This window comes from Xenopus laevis, chromosome 5S (assembly GCF_017654675.1).
Source record: "Xenopus laevis strain J_2021 chromosome 5S, Xenopus_laevis_v10.1, whole genome shotgun sequence".
NCBI classification, from domain to species: domain Eukaryota; kingdom Metazoa; phylum Chordata; class Amphibia; order Anura; family Pipidae; genus Xenopus; species Xenopus laevis.
In genome coordinates, this window is record NC_054380.1 from 80,182,798 (window position 1) to 80,206,926 (window position 24,129).

At 38.0% G+C, this 24,129-nt stretch overlaps 1 pseudogene; it reads left to right on the forward strand.

Annotated features, from left to right (window-relative positions):
* The first annotated feature begins 1,147 nt into the window (after positions 1–1,147).
* Positions 1,148–24,129, forward strand: LOC108717433 (annotated as a pseudogene).

Here is a 24,129-nt window from a genome sequence, read left to right on the forward strand (position 1 = left end):
AGTTTGTGATAAGTCTGCCAAGGGAACTTGTAGCAAGACAACTTTCCAAAACAAGTAATTAAGAACAATGCAAAGTGCAATAGCGTCACTGAAACTTCTGCAAAGAAAAGCAGATCTCATGTCTGTGATACTTCAGTCCCTTTATCCACAATAAATTCTAAAGTCTCTAGCACTTAAAGGAGAGCTAAACCTTGACTAAAGAAATAGGGAAGAAATGTTGCAAATTATGTTTTGGGCAACCATAGCCCTTGGCGTTAAAGATGTGTTCCTCAAAAGATGCCCCTGAAGCTCCCCATCTTCTTTTCTGCAGGTTCACTGCACATGCTCTATGCTGCTGTCAGTTACTGAACTTAGGGACCAATGCACAATATGCCGAATATATATATAATATACTGTAGATGTAGCAATAAAAGTCTGATTAGTAAATAATTTAGATTTGGTACCTGTCAGCTCAGAAACTAGCACAATTAGCATTAGAATTTAATAATCAACCCGATAGCTCACTTTATATGACTGGAAAATCTCATTTTCTGCTTGATAATTTGCGACAATCCCTAAACTTCTCAACAGCTGCTCAAAGTATACTGAGCATGTATGTGTTGCAGACACTCCTAACAAAGTTCAAGATGAGAAACTCATGTGACAACTTTGAAGACTGGATATATTATACTATAGAGGTGCTGAACCTTTAGGCTGTTTCAATAAGTTCTGAATCCAGGGTCGGACTGGGGGGCCCGGGGCCCACCGGGACTGGTGTCCAGGGCCCCCCTCTGCCCCCCCCACCTACTTGTAAGGTGAATCGCCGCTCGATATAATTGCCAAGGCGGCGCATCGCGCATGCGCAAACGGCGCTAGGCGCACATGCGTAAACGGCGCGCATGCGCAAACGGCGCTGCGATGTGCCGAATTTTTTTTTTTTTTTTAAAAACTGTTTGGGAGAGGGGGTCTGGACCGGCGGGGGCCCACTAGGGTCGGGGCCCACCGGGTATTTTCCCGGTATCCCGCCGGGCCAGTCCGACACTGTCTGAATCTAAAATATGGCATTTCCAGCCATATCTATTTTTAGGGTTTAGTTCTCCTGTAAAGGGTTCAACTCGCAAAATCTCTATTGCTAACTGTAGGTTGTTTTTTTTTCCTTTTCAAAATAATGGAGACTGCAATAGGAAATTCTTCTGCCTTAGTTTTGAAAGACTGCGATGCCAATGCACCTGAAGGTCAGTGACAAACTTTCACATTATATAACATGATATAACTTCAGCATCCTTTTGCTAAATGTATTTTGGGGCAATATATTTTAGAAATTTTGTAATTGCTGTAACATATCATAACAGTAACAACAGACTAGCACACATACCTTGCAAAATGCTTATGTGAATGTAAGTTGGGCTTGTTTGTCTGTATACAGATGGCAATGCACATAAGATTTCCTTATTTGATGAAGTTCACAGAAAAACAGATCATCCAGTTTAACCACCCAGTTGATGTTGGAATTAATTTGGTTTATTTAATTAACTGCTCCTGGCCAAAAATTAAATAATAGCAAAAGCCATGCAGAACTGTCTAGAGAGGACTGAATTCATGGGCAAGTGACATTTTGTCTCCACTACCACAATAATTTCTTTCAGCAAACAAACTCTATAAAACGGCCATCTTGGCCATGTTTGTCTGATTTGGCAGGCAACATTGGATGTGTATGGCCAACTCTAGCTCACTATGCTGTGACTTTTACAATAATTAATTTTATTTTGTTTGTTTTTGCAAGTGTATGAAATGAGGATGTGGTTGAAATGTAGACTTTCAGCTTTAATTTGAAGGGGAGACAATTTGTCTTCATTTTCTATGGTTTTTAGTTAAGTAGATTTTTGTTTATCAGCATACCGGATGTATTAATAGGAGTTTTTTCAATAATGGCTCATGGTAATACTCTGATTAAACCCAATAGCTCATCGCAATACTTTGATAAAGGACTGTATAAAATATAACACAAAGAACTGTTCTACTGTTGAACCCAATGTCGTACGTTGAGCCCATAATTGTGTATAACAAAGCTTTGTATGATAGTATACAAGGCGGCCTTATAATCCATAATCCTGTATAATGAAGCGTTGTGCAAGAGAAATCATGGGAAGTAATCAACTCGATGACCTAATACTTGTTCATTATTCTCATATGTATTATATTTTATGATTTCTACAGCCCTTATCAGACTTTCCTTTATTGTAGCTAGGGGCACAATATGCTATTCAGCTACCAGCTAGCTAAGATAAGATCTCTGCTTCGGATGTGCTTGTTGGGAGTCTGGCCAGATCCTGATGAGTGCATGGGAAGCAAGATCTGTTATTAACCAAACAATTATATGAATAATATGAGCTATTGATTAAACTACTATATGAGCTCATTGTTTGCTAAGCTTATATAAACTGGGGGTCTACATTCGGTCAGTTGAGATCTCACTTGTGGGGTTGATGCGTGCCGCCACAGGACCTTCCGTGCACCGTTTGAGGGATCCAATCTGCTGACTGTTCCGGGATCTCCCAGTCTTGGTTGTAGATTGTCTGCTTTGCTCTTTTACTCATTCGGTAATGTATATTCTTCTTCATTCTATGTATGTAATAAACCTTTGCTTATACTAGCTGGTGTGTTTGAATTACTTCCGAGGTCAGTTGAGATCTCACTTGTGGGGTTGATGCGTGCCGCCACAGGACCTTCCGTGCACCGTTTGAGGGATCCAATCTGCTGACTGTTCCGGGATCTCCCAGTCTTGGTTGTAGATTGTCTGCTTTGCTCTTTTACTCATTCGGTAATGTATATTCTTCTTCATTCTATGTATGTAATAAACCTTTGCTTATACTAGCTGGTGTGTTTGAATTACTTCCGAGAGACTCATAGAACCACAATTAAAACACTGGTTTAGTATATCTAGTTACTAGGGTCTTGTTTACTATAGCAACCGTGCAGTTGTTTAAATTAGATACTTAATTTTAAATAGGAGAGGGCAGTAATAAAAAAGTAATAGCATAAAATTGTATCCTCAAAGATCAAGTTCTTGGTTTCTGGGGTCAGGGACCCCCATCTGAAAGCTGGAAAGATAAAGAGGAAAGCAACTTCTTTAAGAACTTGAAAAAATATGTCATTAAAATCAGTTGCAAAGTTGCTAGGAAAAAGGCATTCTCTAGCGTTCATAGATCATGTAATATGTTTTAGATCCTAAGCCATTTATTCCCATCTCTTAACTCTTCCCATAATTATAGTTCATGTTGACGTTAGTTTAATCGGCTCCACAAATGTTTTAGGTGTTATTTGGGCTTCCACTTCTTGGGGCTTACCAGTAGTATATATATATATATAAATTTTCGAAGCAGACAGCACCTCATGTCAGGTAAGCCATTTTGTGGCTGCCCCTGTGCACGGAAAAAATTAGTGTATAATTCAATCAAGAAAAACCAGCACCAGGGGACTTCAAGTATGCAAAAAAATTGTATTTAAAACATATGTATCACCGACGTTTCGGTCCCTGTTGGGACCTTTTTCAAGGTACAAATACATATAAAAATGTCCATTAAATAGAGAACACACTCCCCTCATGTGATCGTGTCTGTGACATCATGAGCATTATTAACAGCAATAGTGAAATATAAAACTGCTAAAATTCCTCTGTAAGTAAGCAGTCATAAAATTACGTATAGTGTACAGTTTCAAATTTAGGTTAAAACTCAATTTAAAACCTTGTGTTAACACATTTAAAAACATCACAGATGGATACTTTAGACCGATATTTATCTCTAATCTGTTATGTAACTATGTGAAAGTAACAATATTAACTTTAGATACAATCTATTCAACATAAATAACTCCAATCAAAAAAATTTTTTTAGAGATAAGATTGTAACACTGTTTCCTCAACCCTTCATTGAGAGACATTATCTTTTGTTCAGAAAGCCATTTAACTGTAGTGTAGAGTTCAGTCCTTTAGGGGAAACACATCCCAATTCGAAAGTCCAAAATGCCTCCCTTTGTAGCAGCAACTGATCCACATCTCCTACCCTACGTGGTATTCTCACACAGTCTATAGGCATGCATTTGAATGAGCCATTTATTCCCATCTCTTAACTCTTCCCATAATTATAGTTCATGTTGACGTTAGTTTAATCGGCTCCACGAATGTTTTAGGTGTTATTTGGGCTTCCACTTCTTGGGGCTTACCAGTAGTATATATATATATGGAGGATGGAGGTTTACTTTGAAAGCAGTAGTAAGTTGCAGGTAAAACTTAGTCCCTTTGTAAAATGAATAATAAAGTAATAGAATTCTTAATGAATCAGATAAAATTGAGCATAGGACTAGATTGTCTACAATTTCTTCCCAGTTGTTGGGCTCCTATTGGACCCCGCTGGCTTCTCTCTTCTACTTCTCTCTAGACCAGGGGTCCCCAACCTGTTTTACCCGTGAGCCACATTCAAATGTAAAAAGAGTTGGGGAGCAACACAAACATGGGTTGCTTGTGTTGCAAAATAAGGGCTGTGATTGGCTATTTGGTAGCCCCTATGTGGACTGACAACCTACAGGAGGCTCTACTTGGCACTATACTTAGTTTTTATGCAAATAAAACTTGCTTCCAAGCCAGGAACTTAAAAATAAGCACGTGCTTTGAGGACACTGAGAGCAACATCCAAGGGCTTGGTGAGCAACATGTTGCTCACGAGCTACTGGTTGGGGATCACTGCTCTAGACCATGGGTAATATCTTTTAGCAATCAGATGTTTGTATGTTTTTGGAAGGAGATTTGCTAAATTGATAAATTAAATATTTCAGGTCTGAATACTGAACCTTTTAAAAAAATGTTTTTAAAAATCAGCTCAGATTGCATTCTACAGCATCTCATCTCCCATGTCATTAAAATTCAAGATAAAATGTATGTTAACCTTGTCTTAACAGTTTTATGCATATAATTTCCAAAGTATCTGCCACGTAGAGACACCCAAATCTGTATTACATACAAATGTCCATGTCTGATACTGGTTGCTGCAAAATAAGTATCATGTATGCATGTTATGTGTTTTAAAACCCTCCTTAACAGTAAGGAGAGTAAGGACAGCCCAGAAAACCATACTGTATATAATTGAAAAGTATACACTCTGGTGGATCCTAAATGGCTAAATATATATTTCTGCTCCACTCTTCAAAGTTTTGTTTATTTTGAGGTTTTAATGAAATTATGCAGCAGCATATATGCCCATCATCACAACCTATGAGGCTTGAACAAACCCAAACTGAAAATATTGCAGACTTTCCATACCAGGGCAGTCCCATAATAAGTGCAAAAAATTGGCAGTGGATGATTTGCATCTCAGGCAGTTGGAAGAGCTAATTCTCCCATACAATGCAGTTTTTGAGGTATGAGATATGTTTGATGGATAATTTTAAGTTGGTATAGATTATCGACAATTTCTTCCCAGTTGTTGGGCTCCCATTAGACCCAGCTGGCTTCTCTCTTCTACTTATCTCTAGACCATGGGTAATATCTTTTAGCAATCAGATGTTTGTATGTGTTTGAAAGGAGATTTGCTAAATTGATCAATTAAATATTTCAGGTCTGAATACTGAACCTGTGGTGGGATGGCTGGAAATTGTGCTGAGCAGAGATGACTAATCTGTACATACCTAAATTCTGACAGATCAGGCAGAAAGAGAGTTTGTTGTAGGTGAGGTAGGGTGTGATATCCCATTATTGTAGAGGCGGTATATATGTTTCACTCCTAGTTTAGCCCAAGCTCCCGTTTCAGGAAATGCTGCAAAGTGTGAGAGATAACTGTTGCCCTATAGCGGAGTGTTGGCAGATAGTAGTCCAGTCTTATTAGTTTACTTACTTTATCACCCAAGATGCTGCCAAAATTCTTATACACACTCTCATCATATCACGTCTAGACTACTGTAACTCTCTTTTAATTGACCTTGCCCTCCAGAGACTGTCACCTCTCCAGTCTATAATGAACACTGCTGCGAGGCTCATACACCTCAGCAACCGCTCCTCCTCTGCCACACCATTCTGTCAATCCCTGCACTGGCTACCGCTACCTTTCAGAATCAAATTAATGACCCTGACATTCAAAGCACTTCATAAGTCTGCCCCACCCTACATCTCTAAACTCATCTCAATATGCTCACCCATCCGCTTACTATGCTCCTCTACTGGCCTGCTACTCAACTCTTCTCTCACTACCTCCTCATATGCTCGCATTCAAGATTTTGCAAGGGCTGCACCCCTCCTCTGGAACTCTCTCCCACGGTCTGTCCGACTTTCTCCCAACCTTTCTGCTTTCAAGAAATCTCTTAAAACACACTTCTTTCGAGAAGCCTACCCTCAATCTGCTTAACTACCAAACGCAACACCACATACAGTATCAGATTTCTCATCCAATTAATTTGATCTTGCCCACGCCCAAACCTTGTGTATTACTCCCTTACCTTTAGAGTGTAAGCTCTTTCTGCATAGGGCCTTCCTCACCTTTTGTACCGGTATTGATTGTGATGTATGTAACTCCATATGTTCTATGTCCATGTGATTTAGTTGTATAATCACATTTACTTTACAGTGCTATGCAATATGTTGGCGCTATATAAATACATGCTAATAATAATAATAAAAACCCAGCATATTTTAAAATATCGAGGTTAAGGCATGCTGGCAGCTGTAGTCCAGCAACATTGTTGTTTTATTCTGAAAGCAATATGGTTCAATAAAACTTTTCCCCACTATCCAGACCCTGATGCAGCATTAAAATGCAAAATAATGCTCCAATGCGAATCCCAGCTGATCTGTGTAAATCTAGCTCCAGGTTCCTTGTTCCTGCATTTGGGATTGGAAACATTAAGCACAGTTTCCCAGCACTGAACACGTCTTCTCTTCCGACCCATGTTTGATTCCAGTGTAACATAATGAACCCAAAATTACATTGTTCTGGTCTCATTGGTTGATTCTCTTGCATCTATACATAAAATATTCTACCACATCAAACAATTGATTTTCTTGTGCATGTCTTTTATCATATTTATATTTTTAATTTATTTTTGTGACCATAAAGAATTATTGGATTTAAATATTTTTTAAACAGTATGGTGTTCCATAAAGTGCCCTTATAAACAGAATAATCTATTATGTTATAACTGTTCCTTACATTGCAGTTAGTTTATAGGCAGGCTTGATAAAAATACAGTTAATGAATAACAAATTAAATATTTTTGACATATGCTCAGAACAGTGAAATTCAACAGAGTTTATGTTAAGTGTTTAGAATTAAGGCGCCCATACATACTACAGTTACGATCTTTCCTATGACCATTGGCCATGCAAAATATATTTCATCAACTCTACTAACTTTAAGAGTTGAATTGTCAGATATGCAGGTAAAAATAAAAAGTATTCCTTAGTTCTATCTTATGATTCAACATCAATGTTACGATTTGCTGCATCCAGTCTTCTGGACGCAGGCAGGTTCGGGTCGAGTGGTTCCTCCTATTCTCCCCGCCCCTTACCTACAACTTCTGGCTCCTCCATTTATAGATTTGCGCCTGCCCCACTCTTTATTGATGTCACTGTGGAGCAGAGGCCTGGGTCTTTAAATGGAGAAGTCGGGCCGGTTGTGGGTTGAGTGAAGGCGGGCTAGTGTCAGGTGTGGGTCCATAAAATCTGGACCCCCACATCACTGGAGATGACCAATATCCAGGGCTTTTTACCGATAACAGTCTCCTTGTCTCCCACCACACACACCAATTATCATACAAAAGACCTTGTTTAGAAGAAATGTAGTTCTGCACTTAGAATACATGTCACCCTTATAGAGCACATAAAGAAACTCCCCAGTGGAAGTGATGATCTGTGACTAACAGATGCTCACATAGTTCTTTTGAACCTACATTGTATTAAAATATGCACAGGCTCAGTGAAAGCCTATATAACTATTGTGTTTTATCTAGTTAATTTGAATTGTGTACAGTTGTACTTGAAAGTTTTTGGATCCTTTAAAATTTTCTATATTTTTATATGAATGTGACCTAAAACATCATCTGATGTTCAAACAAGTCCTAAAAGTTCATATAGAAAACCTTGTTAAACAATGAGACTCAAATTATTACATCAGGGCATAAACGCAAGGGATGAAAACATATAGGTAAGGCCACATCTGGAGTATGCAGTGCAGTTTTGGGCTCCAGTCCTTAAGAGGGATATAAATGAGCTGAAGAGAGTGCAAAGACTAAACTGATTAGTAGGATGGAAGACATAAATGAGGATAGACTGTCATGGTTAGGGTTGTTTTCTCTGGAAAAAAGATGCTTGCGAGGGGACATGATTACTCTTTACATTAGAAGCCATTAAAGACAAATAGCAGGGGACCTTTTTACCCATAAAGAGGATCACCGCACCAGAGGCCATTCCTTTAGACTAGAGGAAAATAACTTTTATTTAAAGCAGCGTAGGTGGTTCTTCACAGTGAGGACAGTGAGGTTGTGAAATGCATACCGAACATTGTTGTAATGGCTGATTCTGTTAATGCTTTTAAGATTGGATGATTTCTTGGACAAGCATAATATCCAAGGCTATTGTGATACTAAAATCTACAGTCAGTATAGATATGGGTATATTTATAGTTTATGTGAGTGTAGAGAGGGGTCAGTGTGAGTGTGTGTATGTATGGATGCTGGGTTTTATTTGGAGATGTTGAACTTGATAGACTTTGTTCTTTTTTTAACCCGATTTAACTGTGTATGTAGCTATGTATTTATTGAAAATAAATGATCCAATAACATATCTGTGTGTAGCAAAAGTAGGTGAATCATTGGGACTATCATATAATTTGAATGTAAAATCCCAGTGTGGTGTTTTCAGTCAATGGGATGACAATCTGGTGTGAGTGAGAGACCCTATTTCACTTAAACAATGGCAATCCAGCAAAGCCTGATCACACATACAACATATTTGTGGATGTGTATTATGGCTCAAACAAAGGACAGTGTAGGTGTCTGAGGACCTCAGAAAAAAGAGTTGTTGATGCCCATAAAGCTGGAAAAGGTTAAAACAGACAGATTGGGAGGAAATTCAAGACCATTGTTACACTACTCAGAAGTGATTGACCATCAAAGATAACACCAATTGCAAAGTTTCTAATAGTCCAAGAGGTTACAAAGGAACCCAGGGTAATTTCTAAGCAACTGAACACCTGTCTTACATTGACGACTGTTGATGTTCATGAGTCCACCATCAGGAAAACGCTGAACAACAATGGTGTGTATGGGAGGGTAGCAGGAAGAAAGCCACTGCTTCCCCAAAAAATATTGCTGACCATCTACAGTTTGCTAAAGATCATGTGGACAAACCAGAAGGATACTGGAAGAATGTTTTGTGGACGAATAAAGCCAAAATATAACTTTTTTGCTTAAATTAGGTGTGTTACATTTGGAGGAAGAAAAATACAGCATTCCAGCATAAGAACTATATCACATCTGTGAAACATGGTGGTGGGAGTGTTCTAGGTTTTAGACAACTTGCCATCATTGATGGAACAATGAATTCTGAACTACATGTATACCAGAGAATTAAAAAGGAAAATGTCAAAACATCTGTCTGTGAATCTCAAGAGACAGTAGGTCTTGTAGCAAGACAACAATCTTAAATACGAAAGTTGTTCTACCAAAGAATGGTTTAAAGAAGAATAAAGTGAATGCTCTGGAATGGCCAAGTCCTGACCTTAATCCAATTGAAATGTTGTGGAAAGAGCTAAAGTGGGTGATTCATGAGGAAACCCACCAACATCTAAGAGCTAAAGCTGTTCTATATAGAGGAATGGGCAATTCAGTGTGCCGGACTGATCAACAATTACCACAAACATTTTGTTGCAGTTATTGCTGCAGAAGGGAGTCACACCAAATACTGAGGGACAGTTTCATTTGTTTAACTAGGTTTTCTTCATCTGCTTTTAGGACTTGTTTGAAAATCAGATGATGTTTTAGGTCACATTCATATAATAAAGAATCAGTTCACAAACTTTCAAGCACGACTGTATAGCTACATATACAGCAATTCTTTTTCTAATTTTGTTGTTCTTGTATAAGAAAGCTTTTGTCTTTTGTTCTTGTAAAAGAACATTGGGACTTTATATACTTGTTTTTCCTTTTTGTTGTTTTTAAGAGAACCACATTATGTGTTTATTTTATGTAAGTGGTTTCTAACAGCATCAGTTATCGTTATAGATAGAAGAATGATAATCAAATGTCAGAGATTCCCTTCCAGCAAAAAAAAACATGAAATAACAATGGAATAACTAAGACCAAGTGAAATGTGTTCTTTTATAAAAGTGTTATTAGTCACTGAGTCCTATATTACTAATATATTACTTTAATGGATGCATTTCTAACTAGAGTGGAAAAAACATGCATTTACTGTATGATTAAAATGAATGAAATGATGATCCACAGACAGATGGTGATCCACAGACAAATGAAGTTGAAAGTCCTCCAAAAAGGCAAATCAAATACCTTTTGAAAGCTCCCAATCCATCTGCTGCTCCATAGTACAAATGGCATAGTTTTATTTCACCAATCTGTGCAAAACAAGACAATTTTTGGCACAAAGCCTACCTATAATGACCAATATTCATTTCATTTTTATTAAAATAAGACAGATATTGCACTCACTGTTTTCAAGGTTTTTGAGTAAGGCATTTTATGTATGCATGTAAAGTAGAAAGCTTGTTGACATCTGGAATGTTTGGAGTCCGTACATTGCATACTTTGCTATCTCTATGCATATTGGGCATCAAAGTGTTCAGTAGCCAAGATATTGGCCAAGGTCCTGGCCACCAGGTTAGCCAAGGTCATCACGACGCTCATTGAGCCTGATCAATCCGGGTTTATGCCACAAAAAGCAACTGACGTTAACCTTAGGCGGCTGTATGCCAATTTGCAAATCCCGCATGACAATAAGGGGCAGAGGGCTATTTTATCAATTGACTGGGAGAAGGCCTTTGACTCAGTAGAGTGGCCATACCTGTGGGAACTGCTGCCAAAGTACAGGATAGGACCTACTTTTATAAAATGGCTCCAGATGATATATCACGATCCTATCGCCAAGGTCAAAGTAAACGGCATATTGTCCCCTGTTTTCCGACTCCAGCGAGGGACGAGGCAGGGTTGTCCTATGTCCCCTCTGCTTTTCGCCTTGGCGATAGAACCTCTAGCTGCTAAAATAAGGTCAACTCCTACCTGTAGGGGTCTGCGAGTGGGTGCTGTAGAGGAGAAAATCTCTCTATATGCCGACGATGTCTTGTTGTACTTCCAGGACACAGGTCCGTCTTTGGAGGTAGCCATGCAGATTATACAAGACCACGGCAGATTTTCGGGATTAAATGTCAATTGGCGGAAATCTGTATTGTTCCCCCTAGATCGACCCCCGGCTCAAACACTATCCCCCAGGCCTGACCTGAAAGTGGTTGATACCTTTAAATATCTGGGCCTTAGAATCCATAATAATTTTGCTGAGTTTATACCCTTGAATTTGGATCCAGCGATTCAGCAGTGTACGAGGGTGCTGGCTGCATGGCAACACCTGCCGCTTACGCTATGGGGTAGAGTGGCCCTGTTTAAAATGGTTTTTCTTCCGAAATTTTTATATCTCTTTCGTAACTGCCCAATTCACATACCCAATAGGGTTTTTCGCACCATTGACAAAGTGTTGACATCATTCATTTGGAACAATAAAGCCCCCAGGATTGCCAGGGAAACTTTATGTGCCCCTTTGGATAGCGGTGGTCTGGCACGGCCCAATTTGAAGGCCTATTACTTAGCAGCCCAGGCTGCCTATGTTCATTGGTGGCTTGTGCCTAATGCAGAGAACCCTAATATGCAGTTACAGGCTTCGTGGATGGGCTCAGTAGAGGCGTTGCGGAATGCTCCCTATAGAGCACACACTGATCTCCCCAGGGGACTGGCTGTGGTGACGACTGCCCATAGGGCTTGGCTTTCCGCTCTCCATACGACAGGGGCTGACCCACCATTGCTCTCCCCGAGCTTGCCACTCTGGAGAAACTCTAACCTAATCCATTTTAAGGACCTCCCCAACTTCCAAGACTGGCCATTAGGGGGCATTAAAATTTTGTCTGATGTTCTAGAGGACAATATGTTTATTTCTTATACTGAGCTTAGGGATAAAATGAGGGTTCCCAATCTGAGGCTTCATGCTTACTTCCAATTGAGAGAGGCCTTTTTGTCGCAGTTTCGCTCCCAACTACTGGTAGCCGAGGAATACCCACTCTTGAAGCTGGTTCAGGTGGAAACGCCAGCTAAATTAGTATCCCGAATCTATTGGCTCCTGGTCCGTGCCCCTGTGGCCCCGTTCCATCGCACTTATCTTAAATGGCGGGACACTCTAGGAGACCTGGAGGAGGATCAGTGGGAAGAGGTGACGGATAATCTTTATCACTTCTTAGTATCCTCTCGAGATAGACTGATTCAATACAAGTTTCTCCACCAAGTCTACCTAACCCCGGCTAAGCTACATCGGTTTGGAAATAGGGCTAATGGCAACTGCCATAGGTGTCAGGAGGAACAGGCCGACTTTCTCCACATGTCGTGGCAATGCCCCCCCATACAAGCATTTTGGAGAGCTGTCACAACACATCTCTCGACACACCTGGCTCTCCCCCTGCTGCTTACCCCACACTCCTGTCTGTTGGGAATTTTGGAGGGAGGTATTCATGGGAAATTCTTACGACTGCTCACTAGAGGTCTGTTATACTATGCAAAAAAGTCTATTATACTGAGATGGATGGGGCCCAGGCCCCCTACACTGACAATGTGGCGTAAGCAAGTGAATAATGTCCTTCCCCTGATCAAACTTACCTACTTGTCTCGGGGCTGTCCTGACAAGTTTGATAAGATTTGGCGTCCATGGACTGATGCTGAGGGTATTACTGATGTAGGTGACTAACCATGTATCTCTTGACCAAGGGGAAATTAATATGCATTCTTGTTACTCTTGAACGGAAATGTTATTGGTCCGTGGCTCCCAGGCAGGTGCATACCCTCCCCCCCCCCTTCCCCCTTGTCTTGTGAATGAAAATCAATAAAAACTTTTTGGTTTGGAAAGTGTTCAGTAGACCTCTGGTGTTCATATTTAGGATGATTTTCCTTTGTTCTTAAAAAAATTGAAATAAATGCAGCAAATTGCTACATTTTGAGATGATTTTTAGAAATTACATTTTTCATAAAAATTAGGGATGCACCGAATCCACTATTTTGGATTTGGCCGAACCCCTGAATCCTTTGTGAAAGATTAGGCCGAATACCGAACTGAATCCGAATCCTAATTTGCATATGCAAATTAGGGGTGTGAAGTGAAAAACATTTTTAACTTCCTTGTTTTGTGACAAAAAGTCATGGGATTTCCCTCCCTGCCCCTAATTTGCATAAGCATATGCAAACTAGGATTCAGATTTGGTTCAGTTGGGCAGAAGGATTCGGCCGAATCCGAATCCTGCTGAAATTGGCCGAATCCTGGCTGAATCCCGTACCGAATCCTACATTCGGTGCATCCCTAATAAAAATGTACAACTTTAGTACTTTAGAGGAGTAAGACATATTTACCCATTTTGAATTCTTCAGAATGCGTGTTTCAAAAAATATATGGTTCAGCAGACCGCTGGCTGTCATACATAGGGGGATTTATTTTTGTACCTAGTGATATGTGGGCAGATGCTTCAAAGTGGAAGCTTTGAGCTGATTTTAAGAAATTTTATCAAAACTGACAAATTTAGGAAAGCTTTGCGGCTTGGTACTTTGGAGTAGAAAGACATATTTACCCATTTTGGATTCAGGGGAATGTCTAATTTCCAAAAATAATAAGACTTTCTGGGGTTAGTTAAATTGTTTTGTAGCTTTACCCTACATAAAATGCAGTAAATGTCCTGATTTTACAGTAGCTGGAACGACTAAAATGATAGCTCATATGGGGTGTCTTCTTTTGGGGTCCTAGAGGCCTTCTTTTGGGGTCCTAGAGGTGAACCTATTTGGCATAAAACTGTTCAGTGGACCCCTGGCTCCATATTTAGGGTGTTTTATCCATTACCTAGTGATATGTGGGAGATAAGATGCTTTAAAGTGGAAGCTTTGAGGTGATTTTCAGAAATGTAATCAAAACTGCCTTATTTAGGAAAGCTTTGCAGCTTGATACTTTGAGATAAAAAGACATATTTACACATTTTGGATTCAGGGAAATGTGTACATTCCAAAAATATGACTTTCTGGGGTGAACTTACATTTTTGTAGTTTTACCCCACATAAAATGTGGTAAATGTATTGGTTTTGCAGTAGCTGGGATGAAAGAAATGATAGATTATATGTGGTGTCTTTCTTTTTGGGCCCGTAGAGTCCAGATACTTAGGTTAACCTATAGATATTGGGACTCAAACTGTTCAGTGGTTCCAATGGTCCACATATTTAGGGTGATTTATCTTGGTATCTAATGATATGTGAGAGAGAATATATTATAAAATGTAAGCTTTGAAGTGATTTTTCAAAAATGTCAGAAAATTTTATAGAACCCTGTAACTTCAGGAAAGCATTTTGACTGGGTAGTTTTGAGTAGAAAGACAAATTTACTTATTTTGGATTTGTCAGAATCTGCTATTTGTAAAAATGTATGATTTGCTGGGGTTAACCTATTGTTTTTGTCCTTGAAATCTGAACTATGCAGGTTTCTGGAGCAGCTCTTTGGAATTTTGGTAGTGTACTTCTGGGAGTTTTTGACCTATACAAGTCAGAAATCTCAATAAAACTACACGTTTGGTATTGGCATGTTCTGGAGACATGGTACTTTTCAAATCTGTTGTATTTTCATGCATAAAACAAATTATGTTTTTGCTATATGTGTTTATATTATGGACATTTTTTTTTCATTTTTGTTTACATTTAGAAGCCTATATCTTGTTACAGAAGTAGAATTGCATCAGAATTCTAACAGATTTGGAAAGCTTAGGATGTCCTGAAAAAAGTCAATATACTGCTTACCTGGTAAACTGAAAGTCCCCCCCCCCCTCCAAGGAAAGGTCCCAAACCTGAAAGTACAAAATGTTCAACAAAAAATTGGCTGGCAGTGACCCTTTAATTTTTATGATGTTACTGTTCCTTTAAGGATATCAAAAGTCACAGAGGAGTTCAACGACCATGTAAAAGTCATGGAACTCTGAGATGACTACTAATATCCTCATATTTCACAACAGAGGGTACTTTATTATAATACACAAGTTAAAATGAGTCTTGTGACAACTTACATCACTAAACATGGATTACAACTGATGACATCACTGAGCACCATCTTGTGTATTATATATATGTTTAAGTAGATATTGGATTTGTTGAACACTGTGTAAGTTAATCTATACCAGACTGCAGTTAAGTACATAGTAAAACTGATTTGAAAATACATTCTTATTAAAAATAAGGATGCATATCAGTAAATTAATTAAACACATAAATACAACAGCTAACTAATAAGATTAATTCAAAACCATTCAATTCTGTCCCTATATTCAAACCTACAGTAGCAAGTATTTTAAGTGTATGAATATATTTTCTCATTGAAGATTACCTTGAAATTGCTAACTCTTTTCCCAGTTCTTGAGCTATTTCTCATCAGCACCTCCTGGGTCTAGAAACAAGAACTGCCGACATACCGGCACTCTTCCTGACTGAGTTACACTAGGCATTGTGGTCTCAGCTATGTTATTTATGTTGATACTTTGTTCCCCTCTGCCTTTGCATGTCACTGCTCATAGTCATGGCTGCAGACTTATAAGGTCCAGTATTATGCAATTCACCAATTAAGGTCAGTGTGGGTCATTTACCTGTTAAAGTTGTGTTTGAGTTTGAACTGCTACTATATACGAGATGCTTGAAGAGGTGAGAGGTGGAAGAATTGCAGGTCAGCCAAGTAGAGATCCAAAGAAGCAGTAGCATAGGTCAAACTAATTAGCAATAGATGAGTAATACTTGTTGAAGGAGGACTTTCTTTTTTAAGCCATCTAAACAGTCAATAAATGTATTAATGTAAGTGGTTTCCCAAAAGTGAACCAGATACAAATATGATTTTAATTAGAAAATACCCTGCTCTTGATACAATATATGGAGCTAATTGACCACAAAATCACATAAACAAAAACCTAAAGAAAATGGAATGCTGTTTCTTCACCAAATAGTTTTTGCATAACTAATTAAAGGATTACTCCGGCTTCCAAACCAACATTTGATAAAGAGGCCCACATAGCACTGAAACCCCCATATAACTCACCTACATCTCCAAAAATCCAAATACAAGACTTAACACAGTTGCTAGGACCCCTGCTAGACCAAAAGTTAGCAGGCATAAAATAATCACAGAAGTCCTTCAACAAATTACTAACCAAATACAAAGACTGAACAAGGCTGAACAAAGAATCAACACACTTGAAGATGAACTTGACAAAACACAAAAAAACATAGACACACCACAAAGGGAAATCACTATCCTAGTGGATAAAGTGGATGAACAGGAGCAGACAAAATAACTTATGGATAGTAGGTGTCCCAGAATCAATAAAAGGAACAAAATTGGAACTATTAATAACCACCAAAATACCAAATTTACTAAAAATGAGTCACAATGCAACTTCATAATAGAACGATTTCATAGGATTGGTCCCCCACCAACAACAGACTCAGCCAGACCACGACAAGTCATATTTAAATTGCTCAATTATACTGACAAAGTCAATATCCTAACTGCATACAGGAAAATGAAAACTCTACAATATGACAACAATCGCCTACTAATTTTTCAAGATTTCTCAGCCTCAGTTACTTCAAGGCATTAGGAATTCCCAACAATCTGCACAACTCGCTTTACTTCAGGATAACGATGTTCCTTGTTATTTCTGGCAAGACTAAAAATCATTGATAAAGACACCGGGAAACTCTTATTCTTTGAAAACCCTAAACAGGCCATGGAGTACTACAAATACAAGTTGAAAGGGACATGAACACTCCTAACTTTCATACAAAAAGAAACAATTCACTAATGATCCATGTCCCTAAGGCTTATTGACCATGTCCCTCAACAAATGAGACAATTAGAACAGACTTCAACTACAATCCATGGAACTCTAAACAACTTACACAATTTAACCAAATAAGCTGAACTCACCAGGCCGGGCAGAAAGAGAAGCGGTTACTGACTTTATATCTTTCTTTTCCCTACTCTTCCCCTCCTATCCCCCCCCATCCATTTATTCCTTCTCCTCCTAAGTTTTTGGTTAATTGTTTACCCAATTCCTTCCTTTTACTTAATTGTTAAATTTAACTCATTAATATTATGTTGTTATTAATATTGTTAATTTCAGCTCAAATGTTCTTAGACAACATAAACAAGATCTCATTTAAACTAAGACCCTATAGAGATCACACCCAGAAGAACCCGGCCTGCTTGCTGGGACAGACCAGTCTTCCAAGGCACCCAATTCCTAACCAAAAACCACCCCAGACAGGGTGTGGGATAAAATATACTGATGTTTAATGTAAATATGGCAAATATTAATACAAAAAAAAACTGTTAACCACCTCCAGATACTTTCTTGGAACTTGGGAGGCTTAAACTCCCCGATAAAAAGGAGAAAAATACTACTTGTACTAAAAAGAGAAAAAGCCCAAATAATCCACCTACAGGAGACTCACTGGTGCCGAGAAGATAATTAAATGTTAAAAGAAAAATGGTTACAAACAATGATAGAAGCTTCATACAAAACCAAATCAAGAGGGGTTGCTAAACTCGTTAGCAAAGACCTCCAATGTAACATACTGAAAACTTATAAAGATAAAAATGGTAGATATGTAATGATAAACCTTGACATTCATGGTTCTGTATATACAGTCGTAAATATCTATGCTCCAAATGATAACAATAAACATTTATCAACGGATCAACTCTTGGGGGGTCACAAACATCATACTAAAAGGAGACGTCAATGTGGTCTGGCATGACTCCATCAATAAATTGTGTAAACCATCCACGCATTCACGAAACAGAGTTAAACCACTACACACATTATGTTGAACTCCTACAACTAAACAACACTTATAGACACAGACACCCCATAACCGACTTCACCTTCTACTCAGATGTACACAACATACACTCAAGAATTGATTACATATTCATCTCACAGACATTGCTTTCAACCCTGTCTAATGCCAAAATAGGTAACATAGATATTTCCGATCATGCCCCAATCTCAGCTAGCATAAAACTGCAGACACCCCAACCTAAATCATACAATTGGAGATTTTCAGTTCAGATCTGAATGCCAGTGAGGACTTTCAATTATTCTTATAAACAAGTTGGGCAAATTATATAGATGTCGTATGAGGAAATAATGCACATTGAAGAGGGTATGCGCTGGCAGGGAGAAAGGGGAGTGCTCTGGAATTTGTGGCGGTGGCCCAAGTGTGCAAGAGGGATCTGTTGCAGGGTAGGCCCATGCAGGTGGCAGAGGGGGAGTCTGGGGGCCTTGCGGGTGAGGGCCCCGCTGGCCCGGACTTGCTCGCTGCTAGCAGAGCTTTGCTCCTTCCTGAGCTGAAAGTTTAAATTGCTAATACATACTGTTGAACAATTGTTGAGAACTGATATGCTTTAATTTTTTTACAATATGGAAATGCATAATGGAAACAAACTTTATTATGTGATAAAAATAAATAAAACAAATTATAAAAAAAAAAGAAAATATCCTGCTTACAAGAGTTTAAAACTCTGTTAGGTGCAAGTATCATTATTTATATGAATCCATGTCATACCCTTCTCAAAATTAGTGCTACTTTTAATGGTTAAATTAATTATATGACAAATGGTATTAATTAGCAAAAAAAATTGGGAAAAAATGAATATGCAAATATTTTGCATATTCACTTTAATGGATTTACAGTAGTGATGGGCGAATCTGACCCATTTTGCTTAGATAAAAATTCACAAAAGAGCAAAAAATTCAACAAATGCATTGGTCTATTTTTTGATGCACAACAAAAAATTTTGACGCAAAATAATTTGGAGTCTATGGCCATATTTTTCACAAAATTGGCAACAAATTTTGCTCATCATTGATGTACATAGTCCAAATATTGCCATTGTTACTTTTCCCCCAGCCATCAGAAAGTTATATTATCTTCCATAGGTATTATGTGATAAAGGTAAGGTTTAATATATTTAATATTTGCTTTCTGATCATCACTCTGTGTTTACTAGCCCAAAGTAGACTGTGGGGTGGGTGGAGTGTAACAAAAGGTTTTTTTTTTAACTTCTCTTTTGTACTGTTCATCTGAATTACAAATAGACCATTATCTTCTAAACATCTTACAACAAATTCATAATGTTACTCTCTGAAATTAGTTCATTGTACAACTCACTAGAGATACACTGTTCCAGGATATGCTTGGCAATATGCTGGGAAAAAGATTTATTGTCCTAAGGGTCAACTCCTGCTGCAGTTAGAATTACAAAAACCAAAATGGCAAAAGACCTATGTCAACATGTGTATGCATATATATAGCCTTTTGTCCTTGGCACTTGAGTATAATTTACAGGTATTTTTTTGCAGCTGGATTTCTGTGTAACTTTACTTGTTCCCCCCATTTGTTTATCTCTTTACTAAGTGCTTTTGAAGAGTGAGGCCACAAATATATGGAAACATTATAGTAACGATAAATCCGACTCTGGTTGCAATTTAAAGTATATATGATTTGTTTTATGTTTTTACTTGGATTATACCACATATTTTAGTTCCTAAAAAGAAAACTATGTCACACAGTACTATATAATCGTAGGCACATAGAAAAAGCCTAGGAATGTTTTTTTTATACAACTTAAAAACTCTAAGGAAAGCACATTTTATGTACAATTGCAAAATACAAATAGTCATGTTTACTGCAAGCATATATATAAAATGTCCGCTATGAATAAGCTATATTCAAAGGGAAGGACTGTAATTAAAAAGACTTGCCTGCAGTTGTCTTACACAGACTGTGTGTCCATCTGTTCCTTCTCCGAACAATTGCTTCATAAAATACTTAACTGGGCAACCATCCAACTGACCGACTCTTACAACCAGCAAGAAATTTATATTAAACCCCAGAGACACACTCTTCAGGTCATCACTTCTGTAGTGTCCTGGAAGCCCTTTCTGACAAGGTCAAATGAAATGCTTTATTCTCCAAGTATGCCCTTTTATAAAAGGCAGTAAGATCAAGTAGAGTAAAGCAATGAGAAAACATTAGTAGGGTAATGTAATAAAAGTTGGTAATGGAAAAACTATTCGCAATGCTAAAATTTATGCCTTTGCATAAATTGAATTTAATATAGCTTTTGTGAACCCCGAAACCACTTCCGACAGTGGAAGACCATTTTGCGAATTGCACCAATGCGCAGTCAATGTAATAAAACTTCTTACTGAAAAATGTGTTATGTTTGCTCCAAAAGGTTACGACACCTTCAAGCACTTCTCAAGAGTGCGCAATTATAATTCGCAATGCACAATTACATTTCGCAATGCAGTAACATTGGAACAATATTACATTGCTAGATCTGGAATTTTATTTTAGATGTGGATTTTTATTCTTGTTGGTGTGAATTGTTTTTCTCTTTGTGACTTGAATTATATTCCCCCCTAGACGGTTTATCATTTTTTTGTGCTATCTTTAAGTTTCATTTCCAAAGTATTGCTGCAAGAATTTGGAATGTTTGTGTTTGACATATGTTTTGCCCAGTGTTTTAATTTGGCAGTAGATAAGTTGTTTTGTTTTTTTTGCTATTCTTGTAAACAGAGCAAAATCTCAAATTGAAAATATTCATATTCTATATCTTGGTTCTCCGTATAATGGTTTCTAAAACGTAATAGCAGAAATGACTACCATATTACACTGCATATTCTATAGGTAATTCAATAGGTTGCTGCCCCCCTCCCACTTAAAACTTTTGCATTGAAGTTGGTTGAAAGGGGGCTGCATCGCTAGTGCAATGAAAACTATAGCTCTCTCTGCACTAGCCGAGCTGAATTTCTGGTTTAAACACGAAAATCCGGCTCTTAAAATTACAGGAGGCAGCTGTAACTGGTGGCTCACTGCCACCTGAGGAAGGCAGGGACAGCCCTTGTTATAGGCCACTTTTTACTGTGCCCAGCTTTCTAGATTTCAATTTGAACCTGTTTCTACTATACATAAATATTTCACAATCAGTGAGGTGCTTTGTAAAAATTTGCATTTCCTTTTAATTTTTTTTTATTGGTCCCCTATTATACCTCTGTTACAGCTATTCTAGATTGTTTGGAGATTTGCAATAATTGAATAGCTAATTTGATCTGTTAATGCTATTTGTTGTGTGTGACTTGGCCCTTCATGCAAAAGCATAAGCATTATCTTTGCAAGTAGGTTTCTCTTAAGCACAAATTAATAGGTACATTTATATGGCACAAAACTTGTATGCAAATTTCACTTGCAAAAAACAGCTGGCAAGCCCAGTGTCACACAGATTTGCAGACAAATAATGCTGTCCATGTAACTGGTATAGAAGCTTGGTCGATAATGAACAACTTAGCCTGGACTACTTGGTCAATAATGCTGTGCTTTGCTTATCAATTAAGCATTTCTTTTACATCAGTGCAACACTTGGTTTCAATGATGTTGTGTATTGTCTTGTCACAAGGATTTCAATTGGATTTCAAATTAATAACATTTACTCATTTGGGGTATAATGAAAATAATGCTATAAACTGTATTTCCATGTATTCTAAAAACTATGTAATGCAGTTTTTTTATGAGAAAATAAATGTTTTTGGACTCCGGAAGCACATATGATAATGCTGCCAGAAATTAAAAAAATATATAAATGTAGCTAAATATGTAGCATGAGTCTACATTCACAATCTGCTCAACATATAGCTCAATTTCCATATGGGCAAGGGAGCAAAATGTCCTGACTTGCCCCTCCATTGCTTTAAACATAATCATTTGACACAGCTGTGCATTCTGGGCTTGGGTACAAATGTTTCACAATGTAAAAATAGTTGTGACAATTAAAAGTCTACAAAGTTAAAGTTGACTTTTCTTTCCTTGCAGATCAGTGCACAGTTACTTGAACATACCTCTTTCTTCACAAGTTCTGGTTCTTCAGTACCATCTATTATTTTGGGAACTTGGCTTTTATTGTAGTAGGTAATCATGGCTGGTTTTGTAAAACTGTGCAATAAATGTATTCTGAAGCCATAAATGTGGTAACCCAAGACATAGTTGCGTGAATTTACTAGTAGCCAGATTGTAGGGTTACCCCCTCCACCCCTGAAGAGTAAGGTTGCAATTTAATTATTTAGTGTGGTATGCTAGTCAGACTGATTTTATTTTTTGTACCCAAGGCCAAGGTTCAAATATCAATAGGAGGCCTATACAAAAGTATTGGCAGTGACCCACATCAACAGCCTAATGCAGCTAAACTACTGATTTCTACAGTGTATGGCATATGTAGCCCTGCTTTTGGATCTCTTGCAGGTTGACTGTTACAACCATTTTCAAATACAGTTAATATCATTGTGATCAAAAGGGTAACCAAAATACACAAAGGGGGTGTCAGAAAACCTCTAAACTAAAGGGAAAATGCAATGTACAATGTAAGCGTACAATGTAATGCTTTGTGGTGGAACCCTAGTTGAATTAATGGCAGGTTTTGACTAGCCTGTTACATATTCAGTTTTTATCCTCAGTGAACCCTCCTCTGTAATTTTCAGTACACATAGCCATTAGGGAAAAGAGCGTTTCAGTAAGCGAGACATTGTAATGTGACTCAGCAAAGCCTAGATTAGAATCTTGTTTCTCTACCTTATCACTTAATTTTTCTGTGCCTCAGACTTGACAACTTATATTATTAGTGGAAAGAATAAAAGCTATTTCATTTTTGCTAGATATAGGTAGTTGAGCAAGTCAGTCCTGTATGGTTTCCATTATGTACTTTAGATGCCTAAAGCTGGCCATACATACAGAGATCCGCTGATTTGGTGACCTCACCAAATGAGCAGATCTCTCTCTGATATGCCCACCTTGAGATGGACAATATCTGGCTGATTCAATCGTGAGTCCTAGGGTCCAACAATCAAATCACAATGAGGAGAATTGGGGTGGTTGGATTGAGGGCCAAAACAACTAACTGATTTGGTCCTTGATCCAATAGGTTTTTTAAACCTGCCCAAACAAAATCCGGATAACTTTTGGCCAGATATCAATCAGGGAAGTTCATCATAGGGCCCCATACACTGCCCAATAGGCTGCAGATTTAATCTGTCGGCATCTTATATCAGCCCGTGTATGGAGAGCTTTTAGTCTGGCACTTATGTAAGGTACGGTACCTTATAGCTGTGTATAGGTGAAACTGCATTATAAAAAAATAAATTATGGGCAGGTAACTTTCCTTAAAGATGTCTGCCTGTATCAATTTTAATTCTCAAAAAACAGCACTGACTAATTTAACAGATATGTTGTATTTGAAAAACCACATACATATCATAGTTTTCAACTCTACATACTGTATACACTACAGTCAAGCCATGGAAGATCTCCTGTCAGCAGAATGGGGATTGCTACATGTAAAAAAATCAATGCACAACAACGAATTTTCCCAAGATTAAGCTGGATCTCCGACAAATCTCTACATCTGTGGTTACCCTTAAAGCCAATGTTTACAGCTTAATATCACATAGCACAGTTGAATTTCACTCTTATTTGAGGACTGATTCCAAACTTAAAGCAGCAGACATTAATAAATATTTTCTGTTCTTTATGGTATCTCTTTTAAGTGTAAGAAGAAAAATATGCAAAATGAGCAATTAATGACCAAACCAAAGAAGTGTACCCCAATGACGGGTATGAAATTAAAAGCAATGCATATTGAGACTAAATGTATTTTAATTTTAGGTATTTGTTATTGGATTAATTGTGCGCTGCTGTAAAGGAAAGAAATCGGTAATTGAAGAAGTGGAAGATGATGATTCTGACCTAAGTGATGATGAAGATCATCCATAA